The following is a 17,321-nucleotide window of genomic DNA, read 5'->3' as shown; positions in this document are numbered from 1 at the left end:
CATTCCACTTGCAGTTAACTAAAACATTGCATTAACACTAAAACTTATATTGTTTTCACAGGGCGAACTTATCTGCTAAATACTTTTCAAGTAGGCTGTTCTTCATTTATTCATTAGAAAATAATGCGCTGCTAATTTAAAGCGCATGTCTGGTAGAGTAATAAGTAAAACAAAACATATGCCCCGGGTTTATAAACACTGAATACTGTAGGGTTTGCTCACTCTCACAAGAGATGTTTTTCACTTCAGCTGTGCCAAGCCCTAGCCCACATTTTATTTTTTCTCCTCGAACACCTAGTGTGTTCCTTCATTCCTTCAGCAAACTAGGCTAGTAAACACGTTGGAGGTTGTCTGAGGTGCACGTTGCAGGGCTCTGCTTGCTTTGGACGAAGGCGAGAGCATAAGTCCTGGAGGATGTTTGGCTTGCAGTGCGGTGGCCAACGTCAACCTGCCCCTGGAGCAACAGTGACACCCGCGAGCTGTCACGCCGCGAACCTCTCCCCTGGCTCCGAGCCTCACGCGGGACATCACTGACGCTTGCCAAGAGCTCGTGCTCATGCGCTTATGTTGGTAGTACACCGGCGCATGCTAATGGTCCATGTTGGCCATTTTGTGAACAGGTTGCGCACTAATGCACTGGGTGTTATTTGCTTTGGAACCAGTGATTTCTGCAGCGTGTTCTTTTTAAAAGACGTGATGCATGGTGTGTGCATCATTTTGAGCCATACAGATATGTCACACGTGCACTCTATATTATCACTATGCTATGAAACACTCTATACTCCGAAGAATACAAATGGGAGATGTGTAAGGGTCTTGACAAATCGCATTTACAGTCAAACCCCATCATTATAAAAGTCATACAGCTCTATTCAACATGATGCCCACGCTTGCATTTCATCACAGCACAGGACATCTTGCAATCACACTAAAAGCAGTATTATTGGAACTGCGTATTTCACTCATAATATGTGCCACCACCCGACACCCTCTGCACCCTAGCCAAGCTCGTGCGCAGCGACTTCTCTGCAGGGCCCGCCTGCAGCCTTGTCACACCCCCTTCCCTCGCATGTTTGCACCATAAAGCTGTCAAGGCGATGAATAATGGCCCCATGGCAGAGCGCTGGCCTTGATGTACCGCTGATTTCCTTCCAGTGAGAGAAGACGGGCAGTGATGGCTCCTTACTGAGAGCTGCTCACAGCTACCAGTTCTTAGCAGCAATAAGTAGGGCGTGGGCTCTTCTGCGGAGGGGCTACGAAAGACACTTTAGGAGAAACAAATCCTCTCTCGTCAGATGATAACGAGCACCACGCTTGGAGCGCGTTTGGCGTCATGGCCACAAGAACTTTCCTGTCTGTCAGTGCAGCAGCCAAGATTTCAGGAAAAAAAAAACTGACTGACAAAGGTCCCTTTGATAAACCTTCTACAAACTAGCTATCAGGGCTACGGAGCCGCACACCAACTGTGTCTTTGAGCACGACTTCACTTTCTCGCCTGCCCTTTTCACATGAAGAATTTCAATGTCTGATTTATGCGTCTCCCGCCACCTAAATCTTCATGTCTTTGAGAGATGTGCGAAAGGAGCGAATTTCATCAGGTGGTAAACGTCCCGTGAAAGAGGCCGTCCTAACGAGAAGCTCTTTAATGGTTCTCCCTAGATACACGTTACTATCAGGCGGTGGGTGGAGAGGGTCTTCGAGGTCGACACTGCTCAAAAGCTTCTGGGAGCGTATTTCTCCTTCACCCCCCCCCCCCCCCCCCCCCAGCTCTTTGCACGTGAGAGTATGTATCCATTTGGGTGCGTGCGTGCAGTTTCTTCTTGATAATGGTAGCATTGTCAAAGCTGGTCAACCAGACATTCGATAGCTTTATCTTCTTTCTAGAGAGTATTTATTTCGCTACGTTTAAACATTGTTATAAGCATATCACGGAAGGTAGCAGGTTGTGTGTGTGGGTGTGTGTGAACTGGTAATGAGTGTGTACTTGTCTGTGGGCTTCTGTTCCTGGAGTGCCTCTGAATGCCAGGAAAAGCATTAAAACGAAGGCTAATGCTCAGGAGCAGAAAAAGACGTCTTATAGTGTAGCCTTTTGATCCAGCTCTCCTTTGAGTTTCCAGTTCAGTTAATTAAACAGGCCCAGTCCAACGAGCACTCTCGAAAAAGAAAAGCAGACACATTCAGCCATTGCCACTGTCACTAAAACCAACAATAAAACCCACTTTCTCTGATCTTTAGCTGAAAGGTGCTCGGCGTCATTTTCTGCAGTGAAGTGTCACTTATGTTAATTAAAGCTTTTATCAGTAGCATAACAAAGTTTTTGTTGCTGTGGGTCGTAAAGGTTGTAGAGGCTCCGGTGCCCTTCCCAGTGTGACCCTGAGCGGCTCCAGCTAGTAAAAAAACAAGCTGGATTCCTCATGCTCCTCGTGGGGTTTGCTCCTCGCCATGTTCCAACTGGAGACGTGTAAAAACGCAGATCTAGAGTTTCAGTCTTTTACTCGTGTTTACAGAAATCATTTAGGCCTGTGATGGTGGGTGTGGAAGCTTGTGTGTGTGTGTGTGTGTGTGTGTGTGTGTGTGTGTGTGTAAATGCTTGCATGTGTGTGTGTGTGTGAGGGGGGGGGGGTGGGTCTGTGTTCTCATGCAAGTGCCTGGCAGCTTGTTTTTCCCCATTCTGCAGGTGCAGCCCGCAGCTGCAGTTCTAGCACGCACGCCAGAAGCGTGAGTCACCCCCCCCCCCCCCCCCCCTCCAGAGCAACACAGTCAAAGCATATGGACAACAGGATAGAAAGAGAAGGGGGCTGTGTTTTATCTGGATCATTACCACCATGCCGTTAAGATGGGATTTTGAGCTTGTGTGTGTGTGTGTGTGTGTGTGTGTGTGTGTGTGTGTGTGTGTGTGTGTGTGTGTGTGTGTGTGTGTGTGTGTGTGTGTGTGCGTGAGGGAGGAGACCACAGCACAATATCATTCACACACTGCTGATTTACTGACATTTGCTCGATTGTTACTCCGGTCCTGCTTCATCTTGGCCTGTCTGTGCTGTCAAACTGTCCGTGTGCACCCAGGCCCGTGGCCCACGGAGGGAAGAAGAGAAAAGAACAGAGAGCAGACAACGTGAAGAGGGCCACACACGTGGAGCAGAGTCTAGCGGGCGGAGCCTGTCTGTGGCAGGGGCGTGGCCCAGACCTCCACAGACCTGGTCCAGGTTTTTCCGTGATAACAAGCAACAGCCCCACTGTAGCACTGGGTCATTTATTTGAAAGGGTAGGTCCTTCCATCATCCTCTGCTCACACAGTGTGTGATCTTTCCCTCACCCTCTGCTCACACCCTCACACCCCCAACAACCAGAATGCCATCAGAGGAGAGATGGGTGTGTGTGTGTGTGTGTGTGTGTGTGTGTGTGTGTGTGTGTGTGTGTGTGTGTGTGTAAAAACAATTGTGTGAATCTCAGCATTTCCAGGTTTGGTTTTCCATTCTCGCATACACCTTGCACAACTGACTGTAACTAATGTAGGCTTCACGGTGGACTACCAAACACTTATATCCTGCATCCATCATTACAGCTTCCTTGCACAGCCTGATTCTGTGTGCATATAGCCAAACACACAGGAGCAAGAAGAGCCTGCAAAATCACTCTCAGCCTCCCTGATTGCTTTACAACGGCCTGAGTGTTATAAAGTGTGCAGCGAATGACATAATTATAGTTACTCATACATGAGGGAAATGAAGGTAAAGTGTGTTTTCCCCATCAGTATGATTCAGGACCACAGCAGCTCAGATGGTGCTTTGGTGTGCATTTTTTCCTCAGGTACTATTTCTGGACCACTCTGGCTAAGTGATTCTCATGCTGACAAGAAGTGATAGACAAGACTTCACATCCCAATGGCAGATTAGTTTCAGCAGAAAACAGCCATTTGGTCTAGACTAGACTGAATCTGAAAAAGATCCAATTATGATTTGGGGCGTGCAAGCTTATCTTGGCTGCATGGTGTTGCTTGCATGCAGGGTGAAAATAACTGTTAAGAATTGAAAGTGTTTTCAAGTGCACAGTTTACCTGCACTGCACCAGTTAAGCCAGGTGTACGAAATCGAGTTTAGAAGATACAGCACGAGACCACGCGTGTAACTGTCTGGTGACACGATATGCTTAAGACAGGGCCACGCGTTACCAGATTCATTAGTCAGTCATTTGTCAGCCTCCATAGAGCCCTTATCGTTTAACCACCATGTTTTTTCCCCTCGCTGCTAATAGCCCAAGGCCCGTACCAGCGGGAAAAGCTGCTTATTGTGAGTGTCTGCTAGCATCCCCTATTGACGGGACAGCAAGATGTGTTTTTAGAAACCGTGATAAAACAGCAATTACTTAGCGGTCAGTGTTTACTGGGACAGCTGTCGCTGAGGTAACAGGCGCAGTAACAGGGCGTAACGCTTCACCCCACTAGCTTTATCCAAAGTTTTAAACAGCTGCCATTTAGTGCCCTTTAAGATGGGAGAAGTGGTAATTTGCTCATCTTCATTAGCTTTATTATGCCCCAGATGAAGATACCGCATTGCTCCACCCCGGCGTGAGAGGAAAATTAGGAATAGCGAAAGGAGATAAAATGAAACGCCTTAAAGGCCTATTTAACAACATAACGTTTTTGTTGTTGTTTTTTAATACTTGACTAAAACTTCTCGTCATAAAGTTGGTTGGTTATGGAACATTTTAACCCAGCAAAAACATTAGTCATGTCTGAAAACCGCATACACTCTGGAAATAATGTTCAGTGCGCGCGCGTCTTTTGACGGGCGCTCGAGACGTGAATGGTTGTTGAATATCGGTTAAGCAAAACCCTGCTTTGGTCCAGGCTTCTCAAGGCCAGTGGTTTGGGGTGTTTGCATGCCACTCTCTCCATCACTGCAACCAGCAAGGTCTTCCCCCAAAACAACTAGATAATTGATTAAAAACGCAATCTTTGGTAAAATTAGACATGGCTGTGCTCCTCGAGTGTTAACCAACATAAGAACATTTAAAAGACCGTTTGCGCTCCACAAATACATCTGGCATATGAAGGTGGGGGGGGGGGGGGGGTGTCCTGCTGTAGACAAACGCTTCATAGATTGAAAATTCATCAGTTTGTATTTAAAAAAAGAAAGAAAATGGTGCAGGTCGTCCAATATGTTTTTACTTATGGGTTTTGACAGGTTTGTGGCGAAGAGAAAGGGAGAGGACCAAAAAAGTTGGCAGGGTTGAACCACGAGCGCGTGGCAAAAAGATTCAAGCTCAGGCAGTGGAGGGGTGGGATTTGTTACTCAAGCCGATTTTGACTTAACCCCTTCCTACCTCTGGTCTTTGGTAATGGGGGAAGTCTTACATACTGCTGTGAAAGAGACCATTTTTACATTTGGCCTTGAAACCCAGATCTTTAATCGAAACCTGATTTAAGGTAAACAAAGAAAGCAGTAAGCACACCACACAATGTTGCATATTTTTATTTAGCACTGTTTATTAATGAAAGGTATGCAACACCCGGTTGGTCTAACTGGTTACTCCACCATTTGGAGTAATGACCTTAGGGTCACTGGGTGTTGCTTAACATCCAATGTAGCAGATAACAGGTGGGCACACCACCTTTAGCACTGCGGTGTTCCAGTATTCCCAGTAATCATTTACTTCAGTCTCATCCAAACGGTTCAGGTGTGACTCTTCCTGTGTGTCTCCTTGTCATTGGCTGTGTAAGTCCTGTGTTATTCAGGTGTTGACTTGTGTTTAGGACAGTTGCCTAACACCAACATCCAGCTGTGGTTTGTCATCAGCTCACAGTGAGGCCATTCTACATTCTCCAATGAAGCTTTGTTGATAATGAGCCCGATTTATACTTGTGAGATACTTGTAATGGTGAGTTGTCAATAATAAAGCACTTCTGTAGTGGTGTTTGGTCATAGACATGATAGCCCTCATCTCGAATCTGGTAATTGCACTTTGCCTGACAAAAAAGGTTCAGTTGAACTCTTCATAAAATGTCATTTTACTTGCTTATTTGGCAACCTTGAGATGTGCCTTCATTCCATCCCATTTATGTCCAGTGTCTTCGTGATGTGTGACTCACTGTCTGAGGGTGATGCAGCCCTGCTGAACATCTCCAGACTGATGTGGAAGACCTGCTACTTCACAGAAGACTTTACATCCTGCTGTTGGGGACATTCTGATTGCAATGCCAGGAAAGTTGGGCCTTCGCTTTCATATTTGACCAGCTCTGTCCTGATTGTGACTCTCTCATCACTCATTTTCTCATTTTGTTCTACACAATTTGCAGAGAGACATATAGAGTGAAATGGTTGCTCTGATCAGGGATGAATTCTACACCACATGTCTCAGGTCTTCAGTTCATGAAATGACAGGTAATGTGATTTACAAACTTACAGCCAAACTGGTTAATGCAACAGTCCACCATACTTTCACACATGGCAGACATTCCTCTTAAACTAAACAGAAAATCCCACAGACTTATTGTCAAGTCTACACTAGCCAATCTGTCTTCACACCATTTTTTGCAGTCAATAATTTATCATTTTCAAACATGTACGGGTGCCATATTTCATGCACCATTTACTATAATTTCTTGACAATTCTGGTATTTATCTGTGCCTGGATTTCTCTGTATGAAATAAAATTTGGACAGCCCATCTGCAGTCCTCTTTGCTGTGTTTCTCCAGTGTTCTAGGGATATTGCCGTACTTGTGTCACTGTTGAAGGATTTGTAATTGCTTGAACGATCGCAGATGCTATTTGTCTGTCAGGCTGTCCTCACTGATGCTCACAGCAGTGTCTGGGCTTGATTGGTTCGGCCTGCAGAGGTGGGAGGCGGTCAAACAGGACTCGTCGTTAACGAGACCAGTGACAGCTGGGTGTTTCCTTTGGAGAGGTGTGCAGCACTGAGCTGACTGACAAACACAGTCTGGACCGGCTGTGTGGAACCGAACTCGGGTGGGAGGTGATGTTATACAGACAAACCGGCTTCCTCCATGTCCCATATGACCATCAGAGACAACCTGTCTCCCTTAAATTTCACAGAGCGAATGTAATATATACTTTTTATCCTCATTTTATCGCTGTTAATTCAAATAAAAATATTGCTTATAAAGGCCAATATTCATCATTCAGTTACAAGTATTGTCATTCCATATTATGTATTATGTAGAGTAGTGCCCTTGTGATTGCCTGTTTAACTTGAATTGTTACAGCTATCTATGAATTGAAAACTATCTGCTGAAAGACATATGACTCCCTGAGTGTAAAGTACCTGGAAAGGACATTCTATCAATTGCTGAATAAACCTTAAACTGAAGATTTTCACATCTGATGAGCATTTTTTAAGTATAAATGTTTTAAAGATCCGCTACTGCCATACAATTTCTAAACAGCTTTTTAGTAGTGCGATCCTATGCTTTCGGGCAGGACAGTTTACTTTTATTCCATTTATAAATCACGATTTAACAGTAATAACATTCTCCTCAACTTCCCATGCATCTGGCTGTGGCTGTGCGTGATCCCTTTCCAAAAAAGCATTCCTTAAAGTCCAGGATCTGAGGAAGAATGTGTGTTTAACAAGTAGAAGCAACATTTGTCCGATCAACTTCAGCTATCTTTTGTTTCTGGAGCTCCATGCTGTGTCCTGTTCCTTTGGAGGTGAGCTGCGTCAGGGCACAACCAGGACCAAAGATGGCCTGAAGAGTGCAGAGAAAGCCACAGTGCTCAACTTATGCTGGGTAGGACCAGGGGCTACTCTTCTGTTGGAGATGTGTGGTTGTTGGTCAGGAACTTCATCTCCCTCACCTGATCCCAGGGCTTTTCAGAGCCCGAGCTTCTGGTGAGTGGGGGTGGGGGTGGGGGTGGGCAACTGCCGGTGTGTGTGAGGGCCAGGGTGGCCCCGGCTGGGGCGGAGTGTTTGTGATATAAGCCAGAGCATCAGGTTTTGTCCATTTAACCAGAATGCATCGGCTTGCATCATCTTGGGACGTGGCAGAACAATAGCGACTTTATAATAGCAGAAAGCATGGAAAGGTGGAAAGAAAGACTTGGGGGGACGGGGTGGGGGGGGGCTTTTGTTTCATATGCTATATAATGGTACTACTCTACTGGGAGAGCTCACAAAGTATTATCTTTCAGCAAAGCTGTCACAAAATAATTAGGTCACCAGTACGAAATGCCTTTTTGAAGTTTAAGAAACATCTTGCGTTATTACCATCATTATCCATTATTATACAATGTACATACCGTATTATTTATGTGGATATGGCAACAATTAAAGTAAAAATTGTTTTGGGAGAACTAATTTAGGTCATTCACAGTGGTAAGAGAAGGTGCACCTGCATCGTGTGTTTTTCAAGAGAATTCTTCTTGGATGAACTGCTGGAACATTTTGTGGTTTTGGGAAGCCGCGTTGCAGTGTTAGGGTGGAGGCAATTTTCAAAGTCACCTCTTTCATTGAGAAAAATGTCTGACTAGCGGCCAGGTTGAGCCACTTGTACAAACACACACACACACACACACACACACACACACACACACACACACACACACACACACACACACACACACACACACACACACACAGTCAGAGCCTCCAGCTGTGTCAGGCCATCCATGCTGGGTGCAGATTCCAGGGAGGAAGCCCAGTCACATGAGTAGCTTCTTTTGACGCCACTGTTTATGTGTGTGGGGGCTTGTAGCCTGTTTTGTTTAGTCTACAGTCTAAAGAACCGGCTTAAACAAGAGTGGTGTGATCACCTAGGTGCTGTAATTGTGCTTCTGTTATAACTGTGCAGAGAAATAGGAGGTGTGTGTTTCTACATTTTCAAGTAAGCTGTGAATTAGATTGTGTGTGTGTGTGTGTGTGTGTGAGAGAGAGAGAGAGAGAGAGAGAGAGAGAGAGAAAGAGAGAGAAAGAGAGTGTGAGGTTGTCTTTAGGATGTCCTTAGTGGCCCAGACAACTGCTTTGTGTTCAGTGGCTAACGAGAGCTAACAGGTACCCTCATTACCTCAAGACATTATCCATCTGCCTTCACAAACTAAACCCAATACACCCAATACACCTAAACCCAATTCTTCGTAAGAGGAACGAAGAAATGGCCTCTAAATATGATATTCATTTAAACCTATACTTACACAAGAGTGCCAATAAATGTTTTTCAAAATGATTTGCAAACATTTATGCAAGAGTGTGAGTAGCTGAACTGGCCATTGAAAAACTACGGGTTTTTTCTTTCTTTTGTTTTTCCATTATGTCCCTAGCTGCCAGTAGGGTGCGCTTTTGTTGCACGTACGACATAACACCGCGTCTCATGACTCGTATGTAGCATTTCGTTTAAAAGCAGGCAAACAGTATGACATGCGTTCCTTTGACAGCATGCTTTGAATAATCATTCCGTTTTTTTATTGCTTAGAGTAATTGAAACCCGAACACATGAACGGGATATCCTGTTTTACATATGTAAAATAAAGTTATTGGGAGGGACTTTGTGTGTTGTATATTTTTGTGGGCGTTGCAGAACATGGTTAAGTGTGTTATGTGCAGTGTGTGCATGTTAAATATACATTGATTTGTTGTTTTTGTTAAATGTTATTGCAACAATAGGAAAACACAAATATTTAAGTCTTTTGAAGGATATTTTTTTCAGATCTTTATGCACAAAAAAGACAAGAGGTGTAGCCCATATATTTGTGTGATTATGTATGTGGGAGAGAGAAAGAGATGTGTGGTGTGTGTGAACATCTGGTGTGTAGATAAATCAGAGTTTTGAGGCGGCTTCTGCCATTGGGAGGGATTCCTCACAGAAGACTGCACTCGTGGCTGTAACACTGTGCCTGACCTCTGAACTTTCAGTCAGGCTTGGCCTTCTACTTGAGTTCTGCAGCCCGCGTGCTACGGTGACCAGCAAGCCCAGGAGACGCCTCTTCTACTGCAGGATAGGGAGGTGCTAACTGGAGTACTTCCCCCTCCTTACGGGAAGGTGTGTGTGTGTGTGTGTGTGTGTTTGTGTGTGTGCGTGCTAGACATCTGTGAATGCGTCCAAGTCCCACCCTTGTGACCTGCAGACTGCTGTCAAAATACATAGCCATGGTAAAACATGCCTGCATTTGAAACTTTGCTTGAGGCCTGTTTTATTCTTGATGTCTGGCTTTCCATAAGCTTTGATTTGAATTTTTAAATCATTTTTAATAATTTCAATGTAGCTGCCTTGATTTGAAGGGTCCATTTGAACCTTAAATCGCATCGGGACTGATTGCAAGCTGAGTGGATGTATGGATGGATTCGACTGTCTTGGATACTGTACGCATCCCAGAACATTAAATAAAGTTTGTCGTACATGTAGTATCGGGGGTTCACAACAAACTGCTCCTGTGTCAGCATGGCAAGGCTCTCATCGGGTAGGTGGGTTGGCATGCTGGCTTTGCCTCCAGCCTTCGGCAGATGCTCCCCACGCCGACACCACCCTCCTCAGTCTGCGTCAGCTGGTTGCTGAGCTGAGTCACCTGGGTGGATGGGCTGGGTGTCTGTCAGCTCCCATCATGCCCTAATAAACAGGGCCTTCAGCCCGCAGGGGGAGACCAGCAGACCCTGGTTGTTCAGCCTCACACTCCACATTAAAGACGCAGCCTCACCGGGGAGAGACATTCTGACTGGAATGTGGGCTGGAAGTTCAAAAAGTGCTTGTTACTTTTTAATCATTATTTGAATAACAATAAATTATTTTTTTTATTTATTGAAATGGCTGCTGCTATGTTATATGTTATATAACATATTATATGCTGCTATGTTGCCAAAAAAGCACCAATCAAATTATTTTGGAACTTCAGAGTCCTGAAATGTTTTCATATTTCAGTGATGTTCAAATATGCATTTCAAATTGTATTTATTTATTTTTACTGTAATGATCTCCTGGTTAAAACACCCTTCAATAAAAGCAATGCTGACAGATATGTGGCTTTGAGCAGAAATGTTACTTCAACGGACTCGTCATACATTCAGAGAAATCAACAAGCAAAAACAGGAAAGATTGGATCCTGTAATTCTGTAATACTCCGAAAAGTACTCAGGTTGAAAAGTTCTGCTCAGAGGATCTTTGTGGTTTTAAAAAGGTGCAGTTATCAGTTATGCAATTATGTGCAGTTATGCCTGTGCACGTGTTATCAACATAGCTGTAAATGTAGATGAGCTATGTTCTATTTACTGTTACAGATTACACTGCATTCACATGCAAAAAATACTTTACCAAAAGTATAATTTTAGTAAGGTGTAGGGAACCAGTACTGGTATCAAAAGTATAAAACATGCATTGCATTTTTTGTGTTCTTTAAAAGCACAACAGAATTAGACTAGTGTAAAATAACTGCAGGAAAAAGCTGCAATAGTTTGTACACACCCATTAGTGGGCACTTACAGGCTGATGGACTAACACAGACTTAAAGCTTCATTACATAAGAACGGATCCCCCCATTAAAACGTCCTCACTGAAGCACCGTCTCAGATTCCAAACCATTTAATCCACCTAATTGTTCGTGTTTCTTCACACTGCACAGTTCTCAGTCTGCTTGGAACTAATTCTGTCTGGTTTCCCCATTGAATTGCTCCCTTGCACGGAATCCCCATTCAGTCTGAGGAGCAAGCACATAAAGGCCCTGTCCACCCCCCGCAAACCCCCCCCCCCCCCCCCCCCCCCAGCACAGAGGCACTTCAGGCAGGCAGCAAGATCTCACAGGCCTCCCTAAAACATCCCTCCCCTGTTATGACATTTACACTAATGAGAGGAGAGAATGCAGCGAGTTACCGGGGCCCCTTTTTCACAACCCTCTTGTAGTTTGTTAAACAAGATGAGAAAAGGAAAAAAAAAAAATGTGTCAAAGTAAGCATGAAATGAATTAAAGATGGTTAGTGTTCTGAGTTGGGGGGAAAATATATGGCAGAGGAAGTGCACTGATTTTAATATATATTTGCATTTCAATAACCCAAATTGAAAATTTACACCAAGCAGACAGTGTTGCATCAAAGTGATGACTAACTAAAGGTTTTTGGCAAGACCAGGTGTTTATGTTAGCGCATATTGGGGTACTTACTTAGCTATGCCTCACAGGAATGTGAATGTATATCTGAAATAAATGGCAAAGGAGTTCTAGTTATGTGGTGTTTTATATCACTGACTTTAAAATACACCATTTCCTGAGAACTAATGTACTGGAAAGAGGTCCAAGGAGCACTCCAGTCAATTTCTATTAATGTTACACACAACATTTCACTCCACTAATGTAGACACCAGAATGAGTGTTTTTAAATAATGGTTGAATTCTATTTCCTCAGCAACAGAGGACCTGCGGTCATTTTGCATTTGCGCGGAACACTGGTGGACTTTAAACAGGAAAGTATAAGGGCCTCGACTCACGCCACTTTGATCTTCAAAGGCTCTGGGGCTGACACGACTTCAAATTAACACCAAAACTGACTCTTGGCCTCCGTAAATGTCTGTGCCAAAAATACCTTTCTGTTTCTGACTCAAGCCTTATAATTGATGTGTAATGCGTGGCACTCTGACAACCGTCTCCTGCACCCAGTATCGTAAGAAGAGTTTTGGTGTCTCGCTTATATATGCATCTCTCGCACTGCGGCCGGGCAAAACAGGAAGTCAACTCTATGAACTGGGTTAAATCGCAGTTCCTGTTTCGCCTCCTTCAACCCTGCTCCGCACGTGTTGGACTATGTTTACTACTCGGGGGAGGCATTTAATGGTCAAGTTCAATGCCAGCGTGCACGAGAATGAAAGTAAATTTGCCATGTTTTATACAAAAATGATGTAGTTTCCCTCATCTCCTTCATATGGTTCCCTCTTTTTTTGTGTGTGTGATACATGCATAATACAGTATGTCGGAAATACTGTGAGGTTCACAAGTGAAACAGACGATCTGGACAGAGGTCCATCATCATCTGTGCAGGCATAGTACTTCTTTTTACAGTACACTTTGGTTACTCCCTAGGAAAATATATATAAATCCCCCCTGCCCCGTGTGTGCACCCTAAGAGGCATACAGATCTGCCTGCAGTCAACACACCCAATGCTTCTATATGAGGAGGAGTGTTTCCTGACTTATTGTACTTGTTTGGGGAAGTGTGGTTGGTGCTGTATGGTGACCTAGATGTAGTGAGCATGAAGTTTCATCTGTGCCTCTCTGCAGCTGAGCTTCGCAGGTGTTGGAAGTCAGAGGGGCCTGGCTTGGCCCCTGGCCAGCCATATACTCTGACTGACGAAAACTCTGCCAAGTGTATAGGCAGGTTTCCGCAGGGGGAGACATGGTTTTGGAATTACACTCCCCTCTGTCTCGCAAACAGCGCTCTCTTCTGTGGTGAAGCTTCTGTGGTCAGAGAACATTTTCAGTTCTACTTACTACTACTTACTACTGATTTGTCAGATTGACAGTTTGGTCTGCAATTCAGCGTGTTTTTTCCAAAAGAACTCTCACTCACAGTGCACATTGTTTCAACAAAAAAATTTCCCCACTGTCTTCTCAGTTGAGACTTCTGTGACTGAGAAACATTTACATGAGTGAACATTCCCTGTCTGACCAGCTCGGGACAACGTCTCCATGTACTCACCATCCCTTTGGTCAAATAATCCACAGCTTGTTTTGGTGTAACTTTAGCTCCAAACCTTTTGTTAACATTGACTTCAGGTCTTGTTAGGCTATACACCGTCTAGTGTTTAGAAGGCAGATGAAAGTTTTGAAAATTCAAAATGTTAATTTCCTTCAGACGGCTTTATTATAAAATTATGCAAATCCACCAGGTTTCATTGGTTAAAAATTAACCAGGTGCAAATTCTTTCATGGCTATCTACTTCACATGCACTAGTTCATCGTGGAAACTTCGTTTGATCACTTGTTTACGACAAGTGAAAAAGTGGAGAAACAAGGAAAGTATCTCGAATTCATTCTGAGGCTCATTCAACATACTTTCACTTCAGAAAAGCAGTACACCAGCTCCCAATTTAATAAACAGTATGAGGTCTGAATTGAGGCTTCTCTGACAAATATTGCCTTTGGATGAGTTCCAGCTTTTTCTCTCTCGCTTTTTGTCCTCTTTCCCTCGTTGATGAATCGGTGCCAAGTGTAAAAAAAACCGTCCAGGCCTTGAACATTCTTGAGTGGTCTGAGTGTTGTTACGGACAGTGGCACAGAGAAGAATACCCCCGCTACCGTGCCAAGGTGGATACTGTTATTCATTTTATGCAAAAACGGCATTTTAAAAAAGAGCAGTTTGTTTGACAAGGGTTTAGACTTTCAGATCTATCTTGTAAACAAAAACAGAGGCCGCTGCTTGGACGTCTGTGTCATGGAAAGACACTGAAGCTTGTTGTCCGGCGAATGTGCGTGTTATTGCGATTATTGAGTCAAGAATGATTATCTCATTTTCACGAGTCTTTCTGGCACAACTTAGATTCTACTTTTGCACACCGGGTTCAGTTCAAGGGCTTGATAAAAAATAATCCGAAGCGGGTGTGTCAAAGCAGCAAGGATATGAGACCAAGCAAAACGACGGATTTTAGCAGAAAAACAAAAATGCAGTTTTAAATATCAGCTCCACTCTGCATCACTGTTCAGTGACAGAGATGAACTGATGTCAAATGGGATACCGTAATTGCGAAAACGTCTTTGGTGTGCCTGTATGTCGAGGAAAGTAATATTTCAAGACTGAATGTGAGATGTACATATTTGAGTGAGATTGTGTTTTTGTCGTCACGATATCCCCAACCTCACAAGGAAGAACCCGGGGGGGGCCACACCGCACCAGAGTGGCGTCACCATTGTTTTCATGGCCCCTACTCACATTTTAAGCAGTACCACATACCAAAAATATGCAGGAATTCACTATTATCATTATTATCATGATTATTGTCCCGGGCTGAGGCCCTTAGCCAGGGTGATTGGATAGCGCACATTTTTGTATACTCTTTGTTTGCGCAGCTGCTGTTGGTCTCGAGCCAGTCGGGTTTGCATGCTAAGGCTGCCCGTGGCATCTGGTAGCTGTGTGAAGCCTCAGACTGTAGGGAAGACGCCAGCAGCTCTCGGGGACCTTCTAGCGCCATTGGATGGGGGGGAACGAGAGAACGGCGGTGGCCACAGAGCCGTCACTGCCACCATATGGCCACTGGCTGCCTCTTCCCCGACTAGCCAGCTCCAGGTCCCCATATGCTCTCTGCCATCCATTAGCGTTTTAGCCCCAGTGTCTGTTCAGCCTGTTCTCCACAGCAGGACTGAACGAATCCAGGCCTTGTATGGGTGGAAGTTCTAGAATTATCTACCAGTTGTTCTCTGTTGGCCAAAAATTCCAGCACTGAATGAGTGTGCTGCGTTCTGGGTCAGGCAGTAGGCAGATATGGAAGGGGCCAGATCTTAAAGCTGCTCAGTGATTTATTCTCAGTGCCATTCAGTGACAGCAGGTTGGACAAATGACCACAGTTTACCTCTAACAGTGGTAGCAGTCAAACCCAATCTGTAAGAGTTTACATCCACAATGTTTTAGACCAGTCCAGCCTGGAAAACAGATGGCTGTGTAATCAATGTGCCTCTAAATCAGTTTCCCAGTCTTTTTTTTTTTTTACCATATTGTAATAAGCCAGACCAGAACAGGCCTCTGGTGTGAATTCGACATTCCAATCTGTAGGATTCAGACATGCAAAAGTTCATGCTCAAATTTAGGAAAAAAAAAAGAGAGAGAGAGAAGGCCCCTCACATTGTTACGCTCAGCCAACCACAACTGAAAGAGAGGGAGGGCAGAGAGGGGAGGATGAGCATGGAAACATCTGGCCCTGAGCTCTGTGGTGAGCCTTTATACACTGGGCACTACGTAGCACTTGCAGACTGCTGCGCTGGACAATGGGAGATCAAGTTGCAAGCTACGAACGAAAACTACCAAAAACCACTTAAGGACTTCCATGTGCACACCAGCTAAATGTTGCATTTCCCTGTTATGTAGAAGTCATTACAGGTTATTATGTGGAATCCTTCAATGCACTCTAATAAGGGATCATCTAGGTAACGCCATAGGTGCAGTTTATAGGTGTACAGTTACAGACTGTAACCCATTTGTTGCCACACATTTTCTCACCAAACCTCTATCGTTGATCGCTGTCTGACAGCTGAGTTGATAGTTTATGAGTGGCAAACCACTGTCAACACTGGTGCGGAACCAAAATGGCTGTGTGTGGTGTGAGTGTGTCACAGCAATACTGGGCTTTTTCATGAGTTAGTAGCACTGGGCTCGGTGTGGACTACCAGTCAACACCAGTCCAGTGGTTTGAAAAGGAACACTGATGAGGAGATGGGGTGTGTGTGTGTGTGTGTGTGTGTGTGTGTGTGTATATATATACGGTTGAGAACAAAAATGTATGCATCAATGCTACAGGCATTAAACTCAGTTCTTTATACTTTTCATATTCATACATCTGCTTTGTTTAAAAAAGCGAGACTTCATTTCAATTTTTGTTCACTATATCAGAGGTCCAGTGTGTCAAAATGTATAGACCCCTAGCTGTCTCTCTGAAATATGTGAACCACGTTTCCCCAAAAAGCATCACAGTAGATTGCACTTGAAATATCACACTGAGCACTCTTTCATATTTAGGGCAGTCTTAACACTATAATACTTTTTGGAGATCTTGAATATTGATGCAATGAATTTAGGCATTTCTGATTGGCCAGTTATCATAATTAAGAATTAATTGGGAGCACACCTGATGTATTATATACAGCTTATATTTGGAGTTATGCCTTTTCTTGATATCACAGCTCTGTTTGGGGGAGAAAAGGTGGTGCTTTAAATATTAAAGAGAAGCATAAGGTGGATGTTGCAGGTGGTTGTGGGGGCTGGCAAAGGTATATGTCACAAACTGCTTCATGAAGACTTATCTAGAATTACTGGGGATACACTGCAAAACATCTGCCAGAAAGTTTGAGTTTGGTCAAAACTGGGCCTTCAAGGATCATAAGCATTAATTCAAAGATGATGAGGTTGGAAGTGTGAAAATGTTTTTACGTGTATGTAAAAACTGTAAATAAATACAATTAACCTGGGCACAAATATCAGTATCTATTGTTTTCAAGCGTTGGAACTGAGAAGGCTAAAAACTGAATTTGACACATGCATCTAAACTGTGTGCAGTCACTGGAAATTGTCACTCTTATGAAAATGCAGCAATAAAGAAAAGATTGCTTCTACCCTTTTAGAACCCTGACATATGCGAGTGTGCAGGTACACTGGAAAATGATTCCTAAGACAGCGTTCACAGACACTG

At 44.0% G+C, this 17,321-nt stretch overlaps 1 long non-coding RNA gene across 1 annotated transcript; it reads left to right on the top strand.

Moving 5' to 3' along the window:
- Positions 1–2,868: 2,868 nt before the first annotated feature.
- Positions 2,869–7,189, top strand: LOC143513768 (uncharacterized). The gene is made up of 3 exons (XR_013130646.1): positions 2,869–3,262; positions 6,066–6,380; positions 6,780–7,189. It is a non-coding gene; the product is annotated as an uncharacterized LOC143513768 (long non-coding RNA).
- Positions 7,190–17,321: the final 10,132 nt, after the last annotated feature.

The sequence above is a fragment of the Brachyhypopomus gauderio genome, chromosome 5 (genome assembly GCF_052324685.1).
Source record: "Brachyhypopomus gauderio isolate BG-103 chromosome 5, BGAUD_0.2, whole genome shotgun sequence".
NCBI classification, from domain to species: Eukaryota; Metazoa; Chordata; class Actinopteri; order Gymnotiformes; family Hypopomidae; genus Brachyhypopomus; species Brachyhypopomus gauderio.
Note: the sequence above shows the minus strand (reverse complement) of the source record. Positions and strands in the feature narration are given on the sequence as shown.